Source organism: Apis mellifera, linkage group LG13, assembly GCF_003254395.2.
Source record: "Apis mellifera strain DH4 linkage group LG13, Amel_HAv3.1, whole genome shotgun sequence".
In the NCBI taxonomy this organism is placed as follows: domain Eukaryota; kingdom Metazoa; phylum Arthropoda; class Insecta; order Hymenoptera; family Apidae; genus Apis; species Apis mellifera.
The window spans coordinates 2,594,824-2,616,352 of NC_037650.1; the positions used below are offsets into that span (position 1 = coordinate 2,594,824).

At 37.5% G+C, this 21,529-nt stretch overlaps 1 long non-coding RNA gene across 1 annotated transcript; it reads left to right on the forward strand.

Annotated features, from left to right (window-relative positions):
* Positions 1–16,391: 16,391 nt before the first annotated feature.
* LOC102654730 lies at positions 16,392–19,533 on the forward strand. The gene is made up of 3 exons (XR_003305939.1): positions 16,392–16,649; positions 16,742–16,955; positions 17,054–19,533. It is a non-coding gene; the product is annotated as an uncharacterized LOC102654730 (long non-coding RNA).
* The last annotated feature ends 1,996 nt before the right edge of the window (positions 19,534–21,529 follow it).

Consider the following 21,529-nt stretch of genomic DNA (forward strand, 5'->3'; position numbering starts at 1 on the left):
TTTAGAATTTTGGAATTTCGAGTTGAAATGTGTTCTAAAATTAAAGATTTTTCAATTCCTTCTACAAAATAAATCAGTTTCAAGAAAATATTAGAAATTAAACAAAATTTGAAACTTTCATTTCGTATAGAAACCCATTCTAGTACTCTTTTATAAGTTTCACTCCTATTTAAAAGTGGAATTTCGAGTTGAAATCAATTTCAAAAAACGATTAAACAAAATTTCGTATAGAAACCCATCCTAGTACTCTTCGTGTTCTCTATATTTTTCATATAGTAAATTTTAAAAGTGGTATTTCTAATTGAAATCAATTTCAAGAAACGATTAAACAAAATTTCGTATAGAAACCTATCCTAGTACTCTTCGTGTTCTCTATATTTTTCATATGATAAATTTTAAAAATGGAATTTCGAATTGAAATATGTTTTAAAATTAAATATTTTTCAATTCCTTTTACAAAACAAATTTCAAGAAAAAATTAAACAAAATTTTGTACAGAAACTTTCATTTCATATAGAAATCCATCTTCTATTCTTCGTGTTCTCTTCTTCCATATTTTTCATATGATAAATTTTAGAAGTGAAATTTCGAGTTGAAAAATGTTTTAGAAATCAAGATTTTTCGATGTAAGATTGGAAAATAATATTCAATATTTTTACAAAACAAATCAATTAATACTGAAACATTAATAAAATCGAATTAATAAAATTAATAAAGTTAATAAAATCGAGCGACGATTAAATAAAATTTCAAACTTTCATTTCATTTATAGAAACCCATAGTACCTATATTTTTCATATGATAAATTTTAAAAGTGGAAATATGAAATATGAGATTCTAAAAATAAAGATTTTTTGTAGGATTGGAAAATAATATTCAACTCCTTTTACAAAATAAAATTTCAAACTTTCGAAAGCCATTTCAAGTAATCTACAATTACTAACGAAAGTATTCGAACGTTTGCACTTGCAATTTTTGAAAACGAACGAAATATACATGTGAAAGGAACTTTTGTTTCAGAAAATGATGGGGTGTCTAGTGGAAGAGGAATCTCAAGATTATCTTGGCAAAATTTGGAAACGATTCACCAATATTTATACCCTAGTTATAATAATAAAAATTTATCAAATATACATTAATATTATTTCACCATTAAATTTCGTAAAATTACGATCGATGGAACTCCACATTTCTATAATTTCTTCTTCAAATTTTGAAAATATTGAACTTGAAATTCATTTAATTTTTTCCCTATTTCCATAAATTTTCGATAGAATTTATATTTATCTCTGTAATCTCTGTAATATTTAACACACAAACTATATTATATTCCCTTCTTTCCACGCTATATATTTAGTAAAAGATTTGAATTTGCCGCCATTTTTGCATTAAGTTGTCGGCAACCCCGAAAAAAGAACAGTTTGACAGCTAAGAATTTACAGTTAATAAAAATGTAGCGTTATACGATACAACAACGTGTCTTCATTATCGAACAATATTTTAAAAACTCTCTTTTATATTTAATTCAAATCTTGCGTTAATTTTGCGACACCCTTTAGAACTGTTCCAACAACTTATGCCCATCATTCAAATTATTCTTTGCAACATACAGATTTATTCACATATTTACTGTACTCTTTATTCCTCTCCACACGTAATTCCATCCGAAAATTAAACTTAATCTTTGGAAGAATGGAATGCATTCAACGCGCGTGACGTATCTCTAACTCATCCTCCTGCCCATCTCCTCCCCTCTCCTCTACGCTGCGATCAGCAGATCAGCGATTGGTGGAGGGGAGACGAGTAAAAGATATCGCGAAACGCCGCGAGATTCCCGAATCTCCACGCAAGAAGTTTCCCTTCTCAAATTAACCGGCTCGGGTTAGAGAGAACGCCACGTAAACCGAGATTATAATAATCTCTCCGAGACTCGCGACTGCGGCAACATTAAACGAAGAGACGTGCCCTTTGTTTCCTACACCTATACACACACGTACGTATGCGTGTATGTGGGTTGCGGCGCTCGGGCCAAAAAGCTCGGACGAGAGGAGAAAGAGTCGTTCGGGAAGATGGAAACGGGGCGCGAGTTTACCGCCACGGCCGACTTTTCGATGCGGCCCTCCCATTACCGAAATCTGTGCACGCGGATTAACTCGAAGCGGTTCGCGATTTTGGGAGGGGGGAGGCCGCCTCTTGCCAAGAATCTCCGAGCGTTCCTTCGAAACGAGTTACTTTATCGATCGAGTTTTAATAATAATAATTATAAAATTGTAAAAATCGTTCCATCTTCCATTATTATTATTGAATATACGCAGATCGTGATATAATGAAAATAATTTTCAATCGTTGATAGAATAATCACGTAAGATTTTGAAAGTCGAACAGACTTAAAAACTTAAACTTACCTGCGTCTAATTTTCATTATGTTAATTCGACATCTTTATATGATCTATCGAAAGATATTATCCCTATTTATAAATAATATAGATAAAATTCTATCCATAATTAAATCTTGGAATTTTAAAACTAAAAATTTAAATTCATAATTTAGAGACAGTTATTATTACATTGTTCTTTTTACATTGAAAATTGTCACTAAATATTATTCCACGTTTTTTGTTTAGACGCATTATCTATAATAGTTTTACAACATTTCTATCTGTTTACTTCGTGCACACGATGAAAAAGGAATCCAAAGAGGTTATGTTCTCAGATGCGCGGGCATTAAGGTGAATTTACACTTTTTCACTTTGAATATTCATCGCCGAATACATTACATCGTTCAACAAGAATTTTCAATCCTTGTTGTTTAATCGATCTTTGTACGAGTTTATCAGATTTCGTTCCACGTCTCGTCTTTCGTCAAATTTCTCGCCTCAATATTAAGGCGGATTTACACATTGAATCATGGTTTTCTTTCACAGGAAAAAGGAATTAATTTTTCATCTCTTAAAACCTTCATACTTTCTCCAAATTATATATACAATTGTTACAGAATTTCTTGCCCGAGTTCGAAGACAGAGTTTGAGCGGATATCGTCGATGATCGGGGGGAAAAAAGGAAAGGAGTGGACGGACGCGTTTGTTTCCGCTCGCCAACATTTCCGCGCCTCGCATAATCCCAGGGTATTTATTCGCATGATAATAATAGTAACGGCGTTGGGAGCGTTTTCAAGAATTATCGCTGTCCTTGCCGCCGACGATAAATGAGTCCGGAGGATTAGCTAAACAGTGGCTCAAAAATGTTATTATATAGCTACATGAATATTCATCAACTCAACTCGAGGCGAGCTCTCCGCTTCAAAAAAAGAGGGAAAAATTCGTCTCGCTTCCTTCTCTCTCTCTCTCTCTCTCGTTATTCGAACCGATAAGAGATTCTCTCTCCCTCTCTCCCCTATCAGAGGAGGAGAGATTCGATAAATTTCCAACCGGAGGAAATTCGCGAACATCGATTCCCTTTTCTGGAAAACACCGTCGAGATAATTGGCGGAGCGAATTTCGAGGAACAGCTCGTCGCCCTAGCTGGAAGGAACGGCCAATAAGGAGGAGCACGTAGAAGGCGTGCCCGTCCCTGTGTTCTTAGATTCCCGTCCCTTTGCGGAAAAAAGGATCTAGATTGAACGTATATCGAAGAGGAAGACGAACAGAGGAATTTTTGATCAATCAAATGAAAGGAGCTGTTAATCGTCCTCTTCATCTTCGACATTTCAAACATTAACTTGATCGAAAAGTCGCTCGATTCGAAGGAAGGATGGCAGATACAGGCCGATTTCGCAACGTTGCGAGGAGGGATGGAAAGAATCGCGAGAGGGTGGCGACAAAGGCGGTCCGAGAGAGCGGTTCGATAACGCGATAAGGCGAGGTTAAACCCATGTTTGGCGGGCAGGTTATAGGTTAAACGGTGAGCTAGGGGGTGCAACAGGTCGCGTGAACTTGGGCGAATTTTCTGTTCCAGGGCGCCGCTGGCCCTCTTGCACACCTCCCCCTCCCCCGTGTTATACTTCCTGCCTCTAAGGCGTCCCTCTCCTTCCCTCTCTCTCTCCCTCCCTCCTATCATTAGTCAACGTCGACGCCTATGCATTCCGCGTCCCCGCAGAATGTCGACTTATCCTTCCGGGTTCCGGCAGATTTTCCACATCCAACTGGATCTTCTCCTCCTCCTCCTCGAAGATCCTGGGACTCTCGAAGAACGCGTTAAAATCGTTAATACGAGGGGAGGAAGGAGGGGGACGATCGAAGAGAGGGTGGCAAAGGATTGGGCGGAATCTAACCAAACATTGTTCGCTCGAAGAACAAAGCTTGATTTATTGTAATGAGTTTGCAGGAGTTAAGAGGTACGAGCTACGCTTGTCTCTCCCTCTCCTGGTCGCTCGCCCAGGGTCTCCCCCCCCCACGCTTAACTCGATATTGAGACCGGGTGCGGTTTGACGGGGATCCTCGGATCAACCCCCGTCATAAACCCTTCTTAGCACCGGCCACCCTTCCGACCTCCCCCTCCTCCTCCTCTGAAATATGCATGAACTTTCCGCATACTGATTGCGTTATTTGTATCATCCAGAGAAGGGGGAGGGGCACGCTTGACGAGTGAACAGTTTATTTCGTTTATTTTGGGTCTTTCTTCCTCTTCCAAATTCGAATCTTCCTCGAATTTCCAAATTTAACTTTTTTTCTTTCCTACAAAAGCGAGCTAGTTTAACTCTACCAGTTTCGAAAATGATTCGAATTCGGTGGAAAGTTACGATTTTAGTCAGAGAAATGATGGTTGTCGAAATGCACAGATGGAGAATGGAGGGGAGAGAGGGGAGAAAAAAAAGATAGGTTAGGCATTGGAATCGGTGGAGGAAAGTTGGTTTCGAGGCTGGGTCCGATCTCCTAGCGAAAACGTTCGATTCATTGAGAACTGACGGGGGAGCCATAATTCCCGTCTCGGTTTGACGTTAATGCTCCCCCCTCCCCGCCCCGGATCCGGCAGATAGGCGAGGGGGTTAAGCCCGCCGCGACATATTTATGGAGAGGACGAGATGTTATCGGGCACGAGGACCCCGGGTTTGTCCGATCGCGCTGCGAAATCCTGCCCTTCCCACCGCAATCTACTTCGCAATTATCGCGCACGACGTTAATATTTGCGCCCTCTCCTTCGATTCCAGGGGAGAGAGTGGGGACGGGGGTAAGCTTCCTCCAGCGAGAGAGAGAGCGCCTCTCGTGAACCATTATTCCCTCCCCGCATTATATTCGTATACGTAACCCCCGATTTCCTCGATTCTTGGAAAGATACGTCGTCGAAAGAACAATCTTTCTTGTTTCCTCCGTAATCAATCCGTTAAAATATCTCTTTTTTTAATCCACATCTTCATTTCACTGTACTTTATTAGATATTTCTAGAAAAGAACACTTTCCTTCTTTAATTATCCAAAATATTTTTCGGGAATCAGATCTCAATTCGAGACCCAAGACTTTGCTACTAAAATACCTCTCTTTTTAATCAACATTTTTCATTTCACTATACTTTAGATATTTCTAGAAGAGAAATATCCAAGTCATATGAACAGTTTCGATTTTCTCTTCGTAATTATCAAAAATATGAAAATACGAGATATTTTTCGGCAATCAGATCTCAATTCACGACCCAAGATGAAATATTATATTACATAATAATGGAATATTCTAAGAGATCAATCAACTTTGCAATTCCTACTAAAATACCTCTTTTTTGAATCAACATCAATATCCAAATATCCGTACCTACAGTTTCGTAATTTTTTAATTATTCAAAATACTATATGCTGGTACAGGAATCTAAATACGAAATATTTTTTGGGAATCAGATCTCAATTCGTGACCCAAGATGAAATGATGTATAATAATGAAATATTCCAAGAGATCAATCAACTTTGCAATCGCTACTACCGTAAAATATCTACATTTATACTTTAGATATTTCTAGAAAAGAAATATCCAAGTCGTACGAACACTTTCTTTAATTATCCAAAATATGAAATATTTTTCGGGAATCAGATCTCAATTCGCGACCCAAGATGAAATGGTACATAATAATGGAATGGAATATTCCAAGAGATCAATCAACTTTGCAATCCCTACTACCACATAATACTTCTCTTTTCAATCAACATCTTCATTCCACTTTAGATATTTCTATAAGAAAAATATCCAAATATCCGTATGAACAGTTTCGCAATTCTTTAATTATCCAAAATACCATACGCTAATACAGGAATCTAAATACGACATATTTTTCAGGAATCAGATTTCAATTCATAATAATGGAATATTCCAAGAGATCAATCAACTTTGCAATCTCTACTAAATTATCTCTCTTTTGAATCAATATCAATATCCAAATATCAGGAAGTACGAACAATTTCGTAATTCTTTAATTATCCAAAATATCATACATGGATACAGAAATCTAAATACAACATATTTTTCAGGAATCAGATCTCAATTCATAATAATGGAATATTCCAAGAGATCAATCAACTTTGCTACTGAAATATCTCTCCTTTTAATCAACATTTCCATTTCACTATACTTTAGATATTTCTATAAGAGAAATATCCAAATATCCGTACGAACAGTTTCGCAATTCTTTAATTATCCAAAATATCATAAATGGATACAGAAATCTAAATACGACATATTTTTCAGGAATCAGATCTCAATTCATAATAATGGAATATTTCAAGAGATCAATCAACTTTGCAATCCCTACTACCACATAATACTTCTCTTTTTAATCAACATCTTCATTCCACTATACTTTAGATATTTCTAGAAGAGAAATAAAATATCTGTACGAATACTTTCCTTCTTTAATTATCCAAAATACGAAATATTTTTCGGGAATCAAATCTCAATTCGCGACCCAAAATGAAACGTACATAATAATGAAATGAAATTCCAAGAGATCAATCAACTTTGCTACTGAAATACCTCTTCTTTTAATCAACATCTTCATTCCACTATACTTTAGATATTTCTATAAGAGAAATATCCAAATATCCGAGCAATTTCATAATTCTTCAATTATCCAAAATACAGGAATCTAGAAAAGAAATATCCAAATCTAAGCAACAATTAAACCCTGTTTCGAAGGCGCGCTATAACGGTTAGAGTTAGAGTTAGGAGGATAAGCACGAGTTTTGGTGACGACGAGGACGAGGACGACGACGTGGGTGTAGCGGGTCGTCGAGGTGCGTGTAAATTAAAGGCGTCATAGATTTTCGCGGTAGCCCGCAGGATCAGGGCCTTAGATTTGCGTCCGGCAGATTACCCCGGGGGTGAAATGGGACAATGGGCGTTAGTCTGGGCCGACGGCGTATAAATAAGGATCCCCAGGAAGCTTGTGGGGGTAAGGGGACAGCAGGCAGAGGAGATCCTCGCCCGGTAGCGACGTGGTAGCCGAGTAGAAAGCCGAGGCTAGTGCTGAGACCGGTCGGCCGTCCATCTTGGCCGTCGCCGTGGCGGTCCTTATCTGCACTCACAGCTCCGCTGCTAGACGTCCGGTGATCTAGGGCACTTCTCTACCTCCCTCTCCGCTCCTCCACCTCGCGAGAGACACCCACACAAACACCCTCTCTCTCTCTCTCTCTCTTCTTCTGCATCTCTTCGTATCTCTGTCTCCCTTGCACAGAGTTCCTTCACTTGTTAAATTAATCCATTAATTAAGAAACCTCGTACAATAACAAAGTTTGCTAAACAGAGTCTTGACGAACGGAAGAATTCATTCGTGCACATCGACTATACATGTATTCACAATGGAGAAGGCAGGATCTCGGGAGCAAAGGATAGTTTTTTAAGGATACACGAGGAGGAATGCACGGTCTGCGGTCGGTCGGCAGTGTCCTGTTACCGCCGACACAAACTTCCTGCCGAGGGGTGGGGAAAGGTGTAACCAAGTCCCGTCACACGGTTGTTTGTGCATATCGGATGAACGACACTTTCCAGGATCTCGGTCGGCCCTCGTGAAATCTTAATCGCGGTGGCACGTACTTATCGCGCGTCGCACCGACACGTAGCCACCGTTCCACACCGTTTGTCGGCCCGCTTCTCTTCTCTTCTCCCCTCCCCCTCCTCTCTCTTCGAAGAAGAGGAGGAGCATTAAATATTGGAAGTATCCTGTTGGAATTATACAAGAGGGAAGAAGCGTGGTGGACCCCTGTGTGGAAGCCAGGTCGCGCGTGCACCTCCACCGTTGGCGGAGGCGAGCTTAAAGAGATAGAAACCGGCGGGGGTGGAGGGTGGTTTAGAACGAGTGTAAGAGAAGGGGGTAAGGCAGTCTTAGGAAAAGCGGTATATATGTATATGTATATGTATATATATGTATATACTTCTCCTCCGTTGCGGAGAGCTGGCTCGTCGGATAGCTCTGGAAGAAGCGGTTGCGAGGGAAGCGGCTCGGCCGTGTAACCTTACCCTTACGAATACACCAGACAATTGAACTTCCCTCCCCGTTTATTGCTTCTAATTAAACGACCGAGATATTTCTACTACGTTTCATTAGCGTACAACCCGAACCTGGTAATACGTTCGCGCGTACGAGTTGTCCCTCCCCCCTCCTCTTTCGTTTGACGAGAAGGGGGGAGAAAAATTTTCGCGTGGACGAAACGGAGGTGGAGGAATTATTGGGAGGGGAGGAATTTATAATTTTTTCGAATTCGCATATGAAAAAATTTTAAAGAGGAGAAGGGAAGATGAGAATGTTTTTTAGATTAGAATGTGTGGAGAAACGTAGATTTTATATTAGGATGGTTAATTTGTAAATTTTATCGAAGGTATTGAAAAGTTTTTAGCTTTCAGTACAAACGGTGGAGAAATCTAAGATGAGGAATTTTAGAGAAATTTTAAGGAAGGGAAGATCTTTAATGAAAATGTATGAAAATAAAGATGGTCGGTTATATATTTTGAAAGTTTTATCGTTGAAGGCATCGAAATGTGTTTGTAAATTCTCATCAAAGATCGAGAATTTCGCGTTTTTTCTCCATTTTTTCTCGATTTGCGAACAATTTTTTTTTCAAATTGTAAATTTTAAAGAAATTTTAAGGAAGGGAAGATCTTTAATAATGAAAATGTAGAAAAATAGATTTTAAAGATGGTTATATGTTGAAAGTTTCATCGTTGAAGGCATCGTTGAAAGTGAAAAATTTTTTAACGTGTATGTAAATATATTGAAATATGTTTATAAATTCTCATCAAAGACACGGATCGAGAATTTCGCGTTCTTCCTCCACTTTTCCTCGATTTGCAAACAATTTTTTTTTCAAATTGCACATTTTTTTCATTGTGAAAAAATTTCAAAGAAATTTTAAATAAAAGAAGATAATGAAAATATACAAAAATAAAAATTTTTTATATAAATCTATTGAAATATATTCTCATCAAAGACACAAAGGATCAAGAATTTCTTTCCCCCCTTTTCTTCGATTTGCAAACGAAGAATTGAAGAATTTATGGAATCTAAGATGAGATTTTTTTTTTTTTAAATTGCAAATTTTTTTCAAGAATTTAGATGGTACGTTGTGAAAAAATTTTAAAGAAATTTTAAATAAAAGAAGATAACAAAAATATATTTTATCATTGAAAATTTTATCATTGAGGGCATTGAAAGTGAAAGATTTTTTATATAAATCTATTGAAATATATTCTCATCAAAAGGATCAAGAATTTCTTTTCCTTTTTCTTCGATTTCCAAACGGAGAATTGAAGAATTTATGGGATCTAAGATGAGGTTATTTTTTTTTTCAAATTGCAAATTTTTTCAAGAATTTAGATGGTACGTTGTGAAAAAATTTTAAAGAAATTTTAAATAAAAGAAGATAATAAAAATATACGAAAATATATTTTAAAGATTGTATTTTATTATTGAAGGCATTGAAAGTGAAAGATTTTTTATCTAAATCTATTGAAATATATTCTCATCAAAAACACAAAGGATCAAAAATTTCTTTCCTTTTCTTCGATTTGCAAACCGAAATGGAAAATTTATAGAATCTAAGACTTTTTTTTATTAAAGTCGAAAATTTTGAGAAGGAGATCGATACATTTTAAAGGTGTTAAAGTACTGAAAATTTTATCAAAGGCGTTGAAAGTGAAGGTTTTACTGTATATAAATCTGTTGAAATGTATTTTTAAATTCTCATCAAAGACAGGGATCGAGAATTTCATGTTTCTTTCTCCCCCTTTTCCTCGATTTGCGGAACGGAAATGGAGGAATTGTTGGGAGAGCTGCGTGTGAATTTATGCAACGGTTGATAATTTATGTGATCTAAGACTAAGGTTTCGTTTTTTTCTTTTTTTTCAATTTAGATATATTATGAAAAAATTTTAAAGAAATCGAAAGGATCTCTGATAAAAATTTTAACAAAAACACATTTTTAAAAGATTTCGAAATTACAGATCAAGAAACTATCCCTATATACTTAAAAAAAAAAAAAAATCCAATTTTAAAATGAATGTATCATAATGATCAATTACGTACGTAATTTTCATCTTCTCGAAACTTCTTACTTAATGAAAAACTTGTATATTCCATATTTTCCCACTCCCCGTGCACATTCGAATCGACTCGAAAGTTTTCCGACTCCTTTCGCGCTTGTTCTTCCTCTCCCTAGTCCCTCGAAACGCTCGTCACATCTTAAACGAACCTTGAACTGGCGCGATGATTAATTATCGTTGCACCTCGGTGTTACGATCTCTGCACCGCTCCCTTAATGGAAATAACTAAGTATTGTTTGGCCGCATACCTTCCGCATGGAAATGATCCATCACGGTCCGGATAATTAGCACAACCGTGGTTGCGCGTGTAATCGTCACTCGGAACAGTAACGTGGATAAACTCTCTTTCCAAGCAAAATGTATAATATATACTTTGCGAGTCGCGGCTATCGTCCGATACATATAAGCGTAGAGATACACACGTTTTCACGGTAAATTAACAATACTTTCGTTTCGCGTAATTTTCCTCCTTTTCTTCTTTTTTCAGACGCGATGATTTTGACGCGATTCGATTTCATTTCCTATCCACCTAGTGAAATGACGAAAGCTAGAACTATTTATATTGGCACGATTCGATCCATTAAACGCCAGAACTGGCATGGAAACGTTGAACGAGAGGGATCGAGTTAATGAATTTAGCTTTGGAAGCGCGTGTCGCGAATAAAATATTAGAATATACGCGAGAAACGGATAGAAATTGGAGATTCCGTCGAGAAATCTTCGAGTCCGTTATGCATTCATTTTGAAAGAAAACGATACGATGAGACGTGAAAAATGGATAATTTAATGGATCGGAGATTTCGTCGGGATCAAGGAGCATCTTCGTTGGCTAGGTCGCAGAACCTTTTGGAAACCTTTGGAAAAATCAATCCCAGCCAAGGTTCACGTAACGTCGGTGTCGGTGCAATTCATTTGCATGGGAATTGCACGCGACGGAGACGGCTGCAGCTCGGTATCGATTTTAAGTGGACCGGCTGTCCCGTCAGCTTGCTGTCTCGTCTTCCCTTGGACAGAAGCAACTCGAAGTCACGCGCAAGCGCTACAATGAAAACTTCCTTCTTGGTGAACGTACGAATGCTTCCAAGTGTGCACGAAAAACGAGCCGTCTCGAATCGCTTTTCGAATACGAGCCGTGGCCTTAAAAAAGTCTCGATGGATCTTGCAAGTTTGTTGAATCGATAGTTTCAACGACCGTCTTATCGTCTTTTTGATCATTTTGATTTCAAAAAAAAATATATATATATATATATCCATTGTAAGTAAAGTAAAACGATTTTAGAAATCCAGAAAATTGTTCTTAAATTATTCTTTTTTTATTTAGAGCAGTCGTTCGATTGTCATTTACACGTAACGAACACGTAAAAGTCAATATTTTGAACACCACTGACGCATTGAATTTCACCTATATTTATTTACCGTCTCTATAAACATATGATAACAATCGGTTTCTAAATCAAACACTTTCACGAAACACAAACTTAAAACTTCTCGATAACTAAAACGATTCAAGACGATTATTTCGCAAGATTTTATCAAGATCTTCGAGATTTTGAAGCGATTCCATTTTTAGGTTATATAGTAATCGGAGAATGATCTTGCAAGAAAATTTATCCAAAAACCGAACACTCGAACACTGTTAATAGAAATTCGTATACATAATAGTAGAATAGAATATGTACGAAGCAACTTTTTTTTTCGTTGGCAAAATATCACTTGAAATCGACGTTCAAAGTTTCAAGATATAAACTCTATAACAACATCGAAGTGAAATTGACAGAAAAGAAAACCTCACATTAAGCTGTACGCCAAGATCAAAAGTTTTCGTTTAGATAAATATCCACAAGATTTATGCACCACCAAAATTCAAAATGTCTCGAATCCCGTCTCATCGCCGCTGCCAAAATCACGTAATGTATCACTTTTACAGCGTCTACAGCGATTAAAAAGCACGCGTTTCGTGATGCGCGAGTTGGAAAGCGTGCACGAGTTTGAAAGTGCAAGAGTTTGTAGGAAAATTCGAGTGGAAGTGGAGGATCGAGACGGGTTGGGCGCAGCTCGGATATCCCTGGTGGCCAGTACGTAAGGACAATAAGCCAAAAAGTTGGTAAGGCAAGCATGGCGAGGCCGTTAGCCGTTATGAAGCTCAAGGGTGAAGTCAAGATTGTAATTAGCTGGCGCTAAGTTTCGAGCTCTCCCCCGTATTTGCATTTGCGATTTCAGTTCAGTTGGACCGACTACACCTATCCACCTATCGCTATCCACTCACCTTTGACCGTTTCTCAGCTCTAACCTCACTCTTGGACGGGATCAGCCTTGCTGTTTCTCGTTACAGGTGCCGCGAGATTTCCTTTTCGCGACGGATGTCGTACTGCAGCGAGATAAAGCCCGGTTTGCATCTCGAGCGAAATATTCTTTCCGATTGGCCACGAGAATTCTCCCGATTCTTTGTCCGCAATGCGTACACGGTTCTCACTTGGCAAATATTGCTTATTAATTTTTGTATTCGATAAAGATTGAACGAATTGAAGAGATTGATTATATTTATACTTTCGTTACACTTTTTTTTTAAAAATATTTATCGTCTAAGATTCGTGCAATTAGCGATAAATGTCAGTCGAAATCTTTCAGACATTTTTAAAATGTTTTACGTAACACGAATTGAATTTGTTGCACTAATAGGTTGGCTATCATGACTAATTTAATTTATTAATTTATTATAATAATTATATTATAATAAATTATAATTAATTTAAAAAAATGTATATATTGTTGTTTGGAATTTCAAAAATTTATTTGGTTTTGTTATTTTGATTATATTATTTATAAATGAATTTTATTTGTTGCATTAATAGGTTGGCTATTATGTCTTATGGCTATCAATTTAATTTATTAATTTATTATAATAATTATATTATAATAAATTATAATTAATTTAAAAAGTGTATATATTGTTGTCTGGAATTTCAAAAACTTATTTGGTTTTATTATTGGTTTATATTATTTATAAGTAAATTTGCTGCATTAATAAATTTATTATAATAATTATATTATAATAATTATATTATAATAAATTATAATTAATTTAAAAAAATGTATATATTGTTGTCTGGAATTTCAAAAATTTATTTGGTTTTATTATTGGATTATATTATTTATAAGTGAATTTGTCGCATTAATAGGTTGGCTATCATGACTAATTTAATTTATTAATTTATTATAATAATTATATTATAATAAATTATAATTAATTTAAAAAAATGTATATATTGTTGTTTGGAATTTCAAAAATTTATTTGGTTTTGTTATTTTGATTATATTATTTATAAGTGAATTTTATTTGTTGCATTAATAGGTTGGCTATTATGTCTTATGGCTATCAATTTAATTTATTAATTTATTATAATAATTATATTATAATAAATTATAATTAATTTAAAAAGTGTATATATTGTTGTCTGGAATTTCAAAAACTTATTTGGTTTTATTATTGGATTATATTATTTATAAGTGAATTTGTTGCATTAATAATTTATTATAATAATTATATTATAATAATTATATTATAATAATTATATTATAATAAATTATAATTAATTTAAAAAAATGTATATATTGTTGTCTGGAATTTCAAAAATTTATTTGGTTTTATTATTGGATTATATTATTTATAAGTGAATTTGTTGCATTAATACGTTGGCTATCATGTCTTATGGCTATCAATTTAATTTATTAATTTATTATAATAATTATATTATAATAATCATATTATAATAAATTATAATTAATTTAAAAAGTGTATATATTGTTGTCTGGAATTTCAAAAACTTATTTGGTTTTATTATTAGATTATATTATTTATAAGTGAATTTGTTGCATTAATAATTTATTATAATAATTATAATTATATTATAATAAATTATAATTAATTTAAAAAAATGTATACATTGTTGTCTGGAATTTCGAAAATTTATTTGGTTTTATTATTGGATTATATTATTTATATTATATTATGAATTTGTTGCATTAATAGGTTGGCTATCATGTCTTATGCCTATCAATTTAATTTAATTTATTAATTTATTATACTAATTATATTATAATAATCATATTATAATAAATTATAATTAATAATTATAATTAATTTAAAAAGTGTATATATTGTTGTCTGGAATTTCAAAAATTTATTTGATTTTGTTATTATATTATTTATAAGTGAATTTGTTGCATTAATAGGTTGGCTATCGGGTCTAATTTAAAAAGTGTACGTATTGTTGTCTGAAATTTCAAAAAACTTATTTCGTTTTATGTTATTGGGTTATATTATTTATAAGTGAATTGAAGTGAATAAAATAAAATAAAAAATACAATAATAGCAAATGATATGAATTATTACAAAGTTTTATTATGATAACAATGGAGAATGTCATACATATTGCTGTCTGGAATTTCGAAAACTTATTTGGTATGTTATTGGATTATGCTATTTATAAGTGAATTCATATAAAATAAAAAATATATCATAAAGATGTTCAATCCTTGTTTTAATATTTTTGCTTTATTACTTTATTTCATATTTTAACTTCAATAATAGCAAATGATTTTTATAAGTTACAAGATTTTATTATGTTAATAATGAAGAGTGTTATACATATTATTGTCTAAAATTTCAAAAACTTATTGAATTATGCTATTTATAAGATAAAATTGATAAAAATAAAAAATATATTACAAGGTTCATGTTCAAGCTCTTGAATTCTTGTTTCAATATTTTTGCTTTATTACTTTATTTCATCTTCACAACTGCAATAGTAACAAATGATATATTTTTAAGTATTACAAGTTTTTATTATGATAAGAATGGAGAGTACCATATATATTGTTGTCTGGAATTTCAAAAACTTATTTGATATATTGAATTATGCTTTATAAGTAAATTGATATAAAATAAAAAATGTATCACAAGGTTGTTCAAGCTTTTCAATCTTTGTTTCAATATTTTTGCTTTATTTTATTTACTTATTTTATTTTTTTACAGCTGCAATAGTGGTAAATGATATATTTTTATAATTATTACAAGATTTTATTATGATATACAATGGAGAGATATACATATTATTGGACTTCCAAAAACTTATTTGGTATGTTACTGGATTATACTTTACAAGTGAATTGACATAAAATAAATTACATTACAAAATTGTTTAAACTTCAATTCTTTTCTTTTAGTATTCTTGTTTTATTAGTTCATTTCATTGTTTACAGCTGTAATAGTGGCCAATGATATATTTTTATAATTATTACAAGATTTTATTATAATAACAATGGAGACTGCCATACATAATATTGGACTTCCAAAATCTTATTTGGTATGTTATTGGATTATGCTCTATAAGTAAATTGATATGAAATAAAATGTATCACAAAATTGTTCAAACTTTAATTCTTTTCTTTCAGTAATTTTATCTTATTACTTCATTTCATTTTTTACAGCTGTAATAGTGGTAAATGATATATTTTTATAATTACTACAATGGAGAATGCTATGCATATTATTAAAATTCCAAAATCTTATTTGGTATGTTATTGGATTATGTTCTATAAGTAAATTGATATAAAATAAAATGTATCACAAGATTGTTCAAACTTTAACTCTTTTCTTTCAGTAATTTTGTCTTATTACTTCATTTCATTTTTTACAGTTGTAATAGTGATAAATGATATATTTTTATAATTACTACAATGGAAAATGCTATGCATATTATTAAAATTCCAAAATCTTATTTGGTATGTTATTGGATTATGCTTTATAATTGAATTAATATAAAATAAAATATATCACAAGATTGTTCAAACTTTAATTCTTTTCTTTCAGTATTCTTATTTTATTTCATCTTTTAGAGCCTTTTATAATATACAGAGTGGCTCTGGATTAAACTGATTGCATTGAAAGTTTATATTTCTATTTCAAAATGCCCCCTTACACGATGCAAGCTTGACATCTTGGTGAAATTGAATTCATCATTATCTTACTTCAGTTCAATGAATGCATTATTAACCCTTTTTATTATTTGAACGATACAAGGGTAAAAATCTTGAGGATCCAAGCAATTTGTGAATAAATTCGAACTCACTATTCAGGTTTCGTATTTTTATTACAACTTTTCTTATTTTTACTCATAGAATACACGCAGTTTGATCGTTTTCATCGAATTTAAATATTATTATTGCAGTGAGGAGTATACCACGAGTGTTGTCATTCTTCTCAACATCCTTACAACTTTCTCGCTCGTCAAAGAAATCCTTCGATTGTCTTTGTTCCCAAGCAAAGTACGAATGCTCAACCAACAGATTCTCAGAGTAAACGCGGCCGGTTTTCGATACACGCATGCACGCGACACGATCCCGCGATAGAAGGCACGAACAAGGAGAAGCTCCTCGAAACACGTACGGCAATTACAACCGACCATTCCGGAAAATAGAGGGTTTCCATCCCGCGATTGTTATCTACACGTGTTGTTTATCGATTGTTTCGTTGTCTGCAGGGAGTGCCTCCGTGTACGCGCGTTTCACCGAAACAGCACGGCTGTTGGTAATTGCCACGGCTGCGAGGAGAAATCTAACGTAAATCCAACGCGATACGTTTAATCCCGAGGAAGGGATCACCACCTTCCAAGAAAACGGATCAATTTTTACATTTTTACATCCGAATCTTGTCAAACTTTTCTGAAACGAAGAAAGAAAAGAAGAAATCCGTCCGTCCGTCGATATTTCCATCGAGAGCATCCTTCCGAGATGCGAAATATCGATTCATCGAGAGAAGAATTCCTGGGAGAAATCTTGGGAACGGTGCGTAAATTTCCTCTCCGATCAATTTGTTTCGCATCTCTTGACGCGAAACAAGAAGAAAGAAAAAAATAAATAAATAAATTCGACGTAGAATCCAAATCGATATACATTATCTCGATCTCCGCGATGGAACACGATGTCGAGACACTTCTCTCTCTCTCGACCGGATAGATAACCGACAAAGAAGAAATTGAAGGGAGGGGGGGAGGAGTTGGGACGAATGGTAATTGGGCGGAAAGATAACGGAAAACGGTGTGGCGTGTCCCCCGGTTTGGTAAAGGTGAGAGAAGGTTGAAGGCTGGGAAGGATTATCGCGCGGCGGAGTTGGAAAGTGCGGGCGAGGGAGGGGGGGGGAGGATAGAAGGTGGTACGTGCACCGTATTGGTATCGTTGGTACGCTCGCACCCAACGGTACACCCCGTTAACGCGCTGCCATTTTCGATAAGAGAGGTTGCAAGGACGACGGTGATCGCGCTCGACGCGTAGGCAAGCTGCTCGTAAAGTGTTTAGCCAAGGGGGGGGGAGGAGGTGGGCAGGTGGGGGAGGAGGTTGGTTGGAGGAGGGACTCGTCGGAACGGAGTAGATGAGTTAAACTACACGAGGTCTGACGCTAGTAATTGAGTGCCGCTCTGTCTAGTTAGCGCCTCGTGCCACCGGCTCACAAACCCGTCACTTTATCGGCTAAACGACATGCGATGCGTGACAAATCCATCTTGCCTTAACCGCGGCGCCGCCTAGGCTCGAGGACGACCCCCCTCCTCTCCGTTCATTATCGGACGACGTCGAATTCATTCGGGATCCGTTCATCTGATAATTACCCCGCGCTTCGTCGAGTTCATCGGCGCGAAAAGAAACTTGGAAAAAGAAGAAGAAGAAGAAGGAGTTTGTTGGTCGTTGCATTTATCCATCTGCCCGAACGAATCTGTACAAGTGTTCTTGCGGCCAAGATTTACGCGTAGAGGTTAGAGACGATCCGGCTCGTAAGAAAGTAAGAGGAACGTCTCCCGTTTTTTTTTCCCCTTCTCCCTGTTCCTCTCCTCTCTCGTTCGCGCCAAATCAGATTTTGGTGGAGAGCGAACGAAACGAAACGAAACGAAACGAAACGAAAGGAATACGAGCCGGCTAGTTTTGGCTCTCGAGCGGATAATTGAATTATGCGAGCCGAGGGGCCGGCATCCGAGTGGGGGAGAAAGAAAGAAAAGGCGGAAAGGGAAGGATGATGGGTGAAAGGGAGTGGGGAGGGGAGAGGAGGGGAAGGCTCAAAGTTGAAATTTCACGCGCCATTGTTCGATTCCGGCCGAGGAATAGGAGTTAGAAGCATTTAGGGAGGAGGGGGGGGACGGCAGGAGGCGGGAGGAGAGGGGAGGTGAATTACGGTCCGAGATACGGGCAAGACGTGGCGAAGAAGCGAGAGGGATGGCGCGTGGAAGGGGACCGAGAGGGGTCCGCTACCGGCACCGAGACTTTAATTCCGTGCTACATCGGACGGCTAACTGAGCAACGATTCCTGCCCTTCCGTGAACGGCTTCTCGATTTCGGCTCCGCGTGGCGAAGCGAGATTAATCGTGGCTCTCGCTTTCGCTTTCCTCTTCTTTCTTCCTTTCTTTCGTAGCACGAAGCGAAAGAAAAATTTAATAAACACGCGCGAAGTTGGGAATATGAAGAATTTTAACATTTTAAAATAGGGATAGAGCGAAGAAGACGGAGGAAGGGAAGGAAGAGGAGGAGGAGGAAGAAGAAGAAGAAGAGGAGGAGGAGGAGGTCGGTGGCGAGGGTGAAGAGAAGAGGGAGGAGAAGGAGGAGCCCGCATTCTCGGAGATTATCGTGCTCGCCATCAGCGTATCACAGCGTCACAGGACAAGATTTATATGTAGAGTTTATTGTCGCTGAGTCCGCCCTACTGCGTTTTATGGATGTTTTTCGAAGGAGCGCTGCCGTCCGTGTGATCTATCGCAGCGCCCTCACTCCCTTCCCACTCCTGCTCCTTTCTCTCCTTCTCCCTTCCATTCTCTTCTCTCTCTCTCTCTCTCTCTCTCCCTTTCTTTTTCCTCCCGTCCACCTTTCTACCACTCTAACTCTTCTTCCAGATCTCTCTGTACTTTGCTCCGATTCGGCAGACGGGGGTGGCGGACCGGAGGGATCCCTAATGAACGCCACGACCGAGTCTCTCCTTTCCTTCCCTATATATATATATATATATATATATATATATATATATATATATATATATACATATATACACCTCCCGCTTTTCCCTTCCCAATCTTTCTTCCCCGACTCGTAGCCAACGGCGTGTCGCTCGTTCCACGCATTAACGCGAGATTTATACGTTGGACTCCTTGGACGATATCGCATTTACATTTTTGTCGCATCGCTATAAACCACCTACGTACCTACCGACCTACCGACGTACATTCCGCCACCCCTTATCATCCCTTTATCAACGTTTTAATCGTCCCAACGATTCCCCCCCTCCCTCCCCTATTTCGTCGAGAAGAAGAGAGGAATCGTTCTTCTTACACGTACGTACGTACGTTTTGTCGCTCGTAATTTCTCTCCCTCTCTTTTTTTTCTCCATTAAATAGAGCGAAACGCAGAGTTTCGCCGTGTTCGATAGGACGGAAAAAAATAGATAGATAGATAGATAGATAGATAGATAGATGGATGGATAGAAGGGGGGTACGTCAACGGGGATCGAGCAATTGCTATCGTTCGGTGTGCGATTCCGCGCGCATAAACGTGTGCAAACGTGTGGTGGGAAGGAGAGGGAGGTAGGGTAGGGAGAAAGAGACAGAGAGGGAGAGCGAGAGTGGGAGAGATACATGGCGGCAGTATGTTACACGTGTTACCGGCCGGCACGTACGGGTTACGTCCGGCAGTCAATCGCTCTAATACTCGCACTTGGCGCGCCACGTTGCGTATACCGGCCACTGGACCGCTGTTAACCGCCGCGCGTCCTCTTTCCTTATTTCGACTCGCTTATTTAGATCGTCGGCATTTTTTTTTTCCTCCGATCTCCTCGCGCTTTGTATTCCCAATAAAATTGTCGACGAGTCGAAATTCTTATTTCTCTCTTCTCAATCGATTTTATACGTATTTATTGGCGGCGTTAAATTTTATATTCGATTAAAATTTAAGAGAAATTCTTCGAAACAATCGATTATATCGATAACAGAGCTACTTACGCGAGTCCATTTGCGGCAGAGAGTACATAAATTTTTCTACGCCGGTTAAACCTTCCTCGGCGCGATACTCGAAGGAGTAGACAACTCGGAGTTGAGCCACGGAGTCTGGCGCGGTATCGCTTTGCCGAGGCGTACATCACGGACGTCCAGGACGCTCTGCTCTGAGTTATGCTCGACAATTATACCTATCTACCTGCGCGGTGGGCGTTATTATCATACTATACCGTGTTACCCCAGCGAGACACGCATGCACATGAGTCCAGCTGACATCGTGGCAAACGATCTTGACGCTCCTCCTCGAGAAACTGTCCCATTTTTACAATCTCCTCGAATATTCATATATATTTAAAATACCAAAATCCATAATAATCTCTCGAGGAAAAATCGTCGAAGGAGAGGAGAAAAGAGGGTCGAAACGAGGAAATTGGAAGGCGGAGAAGAGTAGGTAGATGGGTAGGTAGGTAGGTAGAGCCGCGGACTCGGACGGGCATCGATCGGCGCGTGTCCCCCTCGGCGCGGGTGACCGGGCCTCGAGCCAAAGCTCGTGCGCTCTGTGGGACGGCTGTGAAAAATCCCTGAATTATGATAATGGTGCCGACATAATGCGATCCAATGAGGCAATCAAGGGGTGGCAGTGGCGTCGGCGGCGGCGGTGGCGGCGGCGGCAACGAAACGTTGGCCGCCCACGCGATATCGATGGCACGTCGATGTCGGCGTCCCTGTCTGCGTGGATGTCGATGCTCGCCGTTATCGGTGTCGATACGCCGATCCTCTCCGACCGAGTCGATCCCGATACCGGGAGCCGAGCCGAGCCGAGCCGACGCGAGTTACGCATCCCGGGATCGTATTAACGTTGCTGGCCACCGAGCCGAGCCGATCCGAACGAGCTTGCGCCCCCCTCGATCTATGTGCCGGCCACGCGATACAATACGCGCGCCAGCTATAATTGCCGTTCGTGGTGAGCGCGCCAGTTGCTCTAGGAGGAAC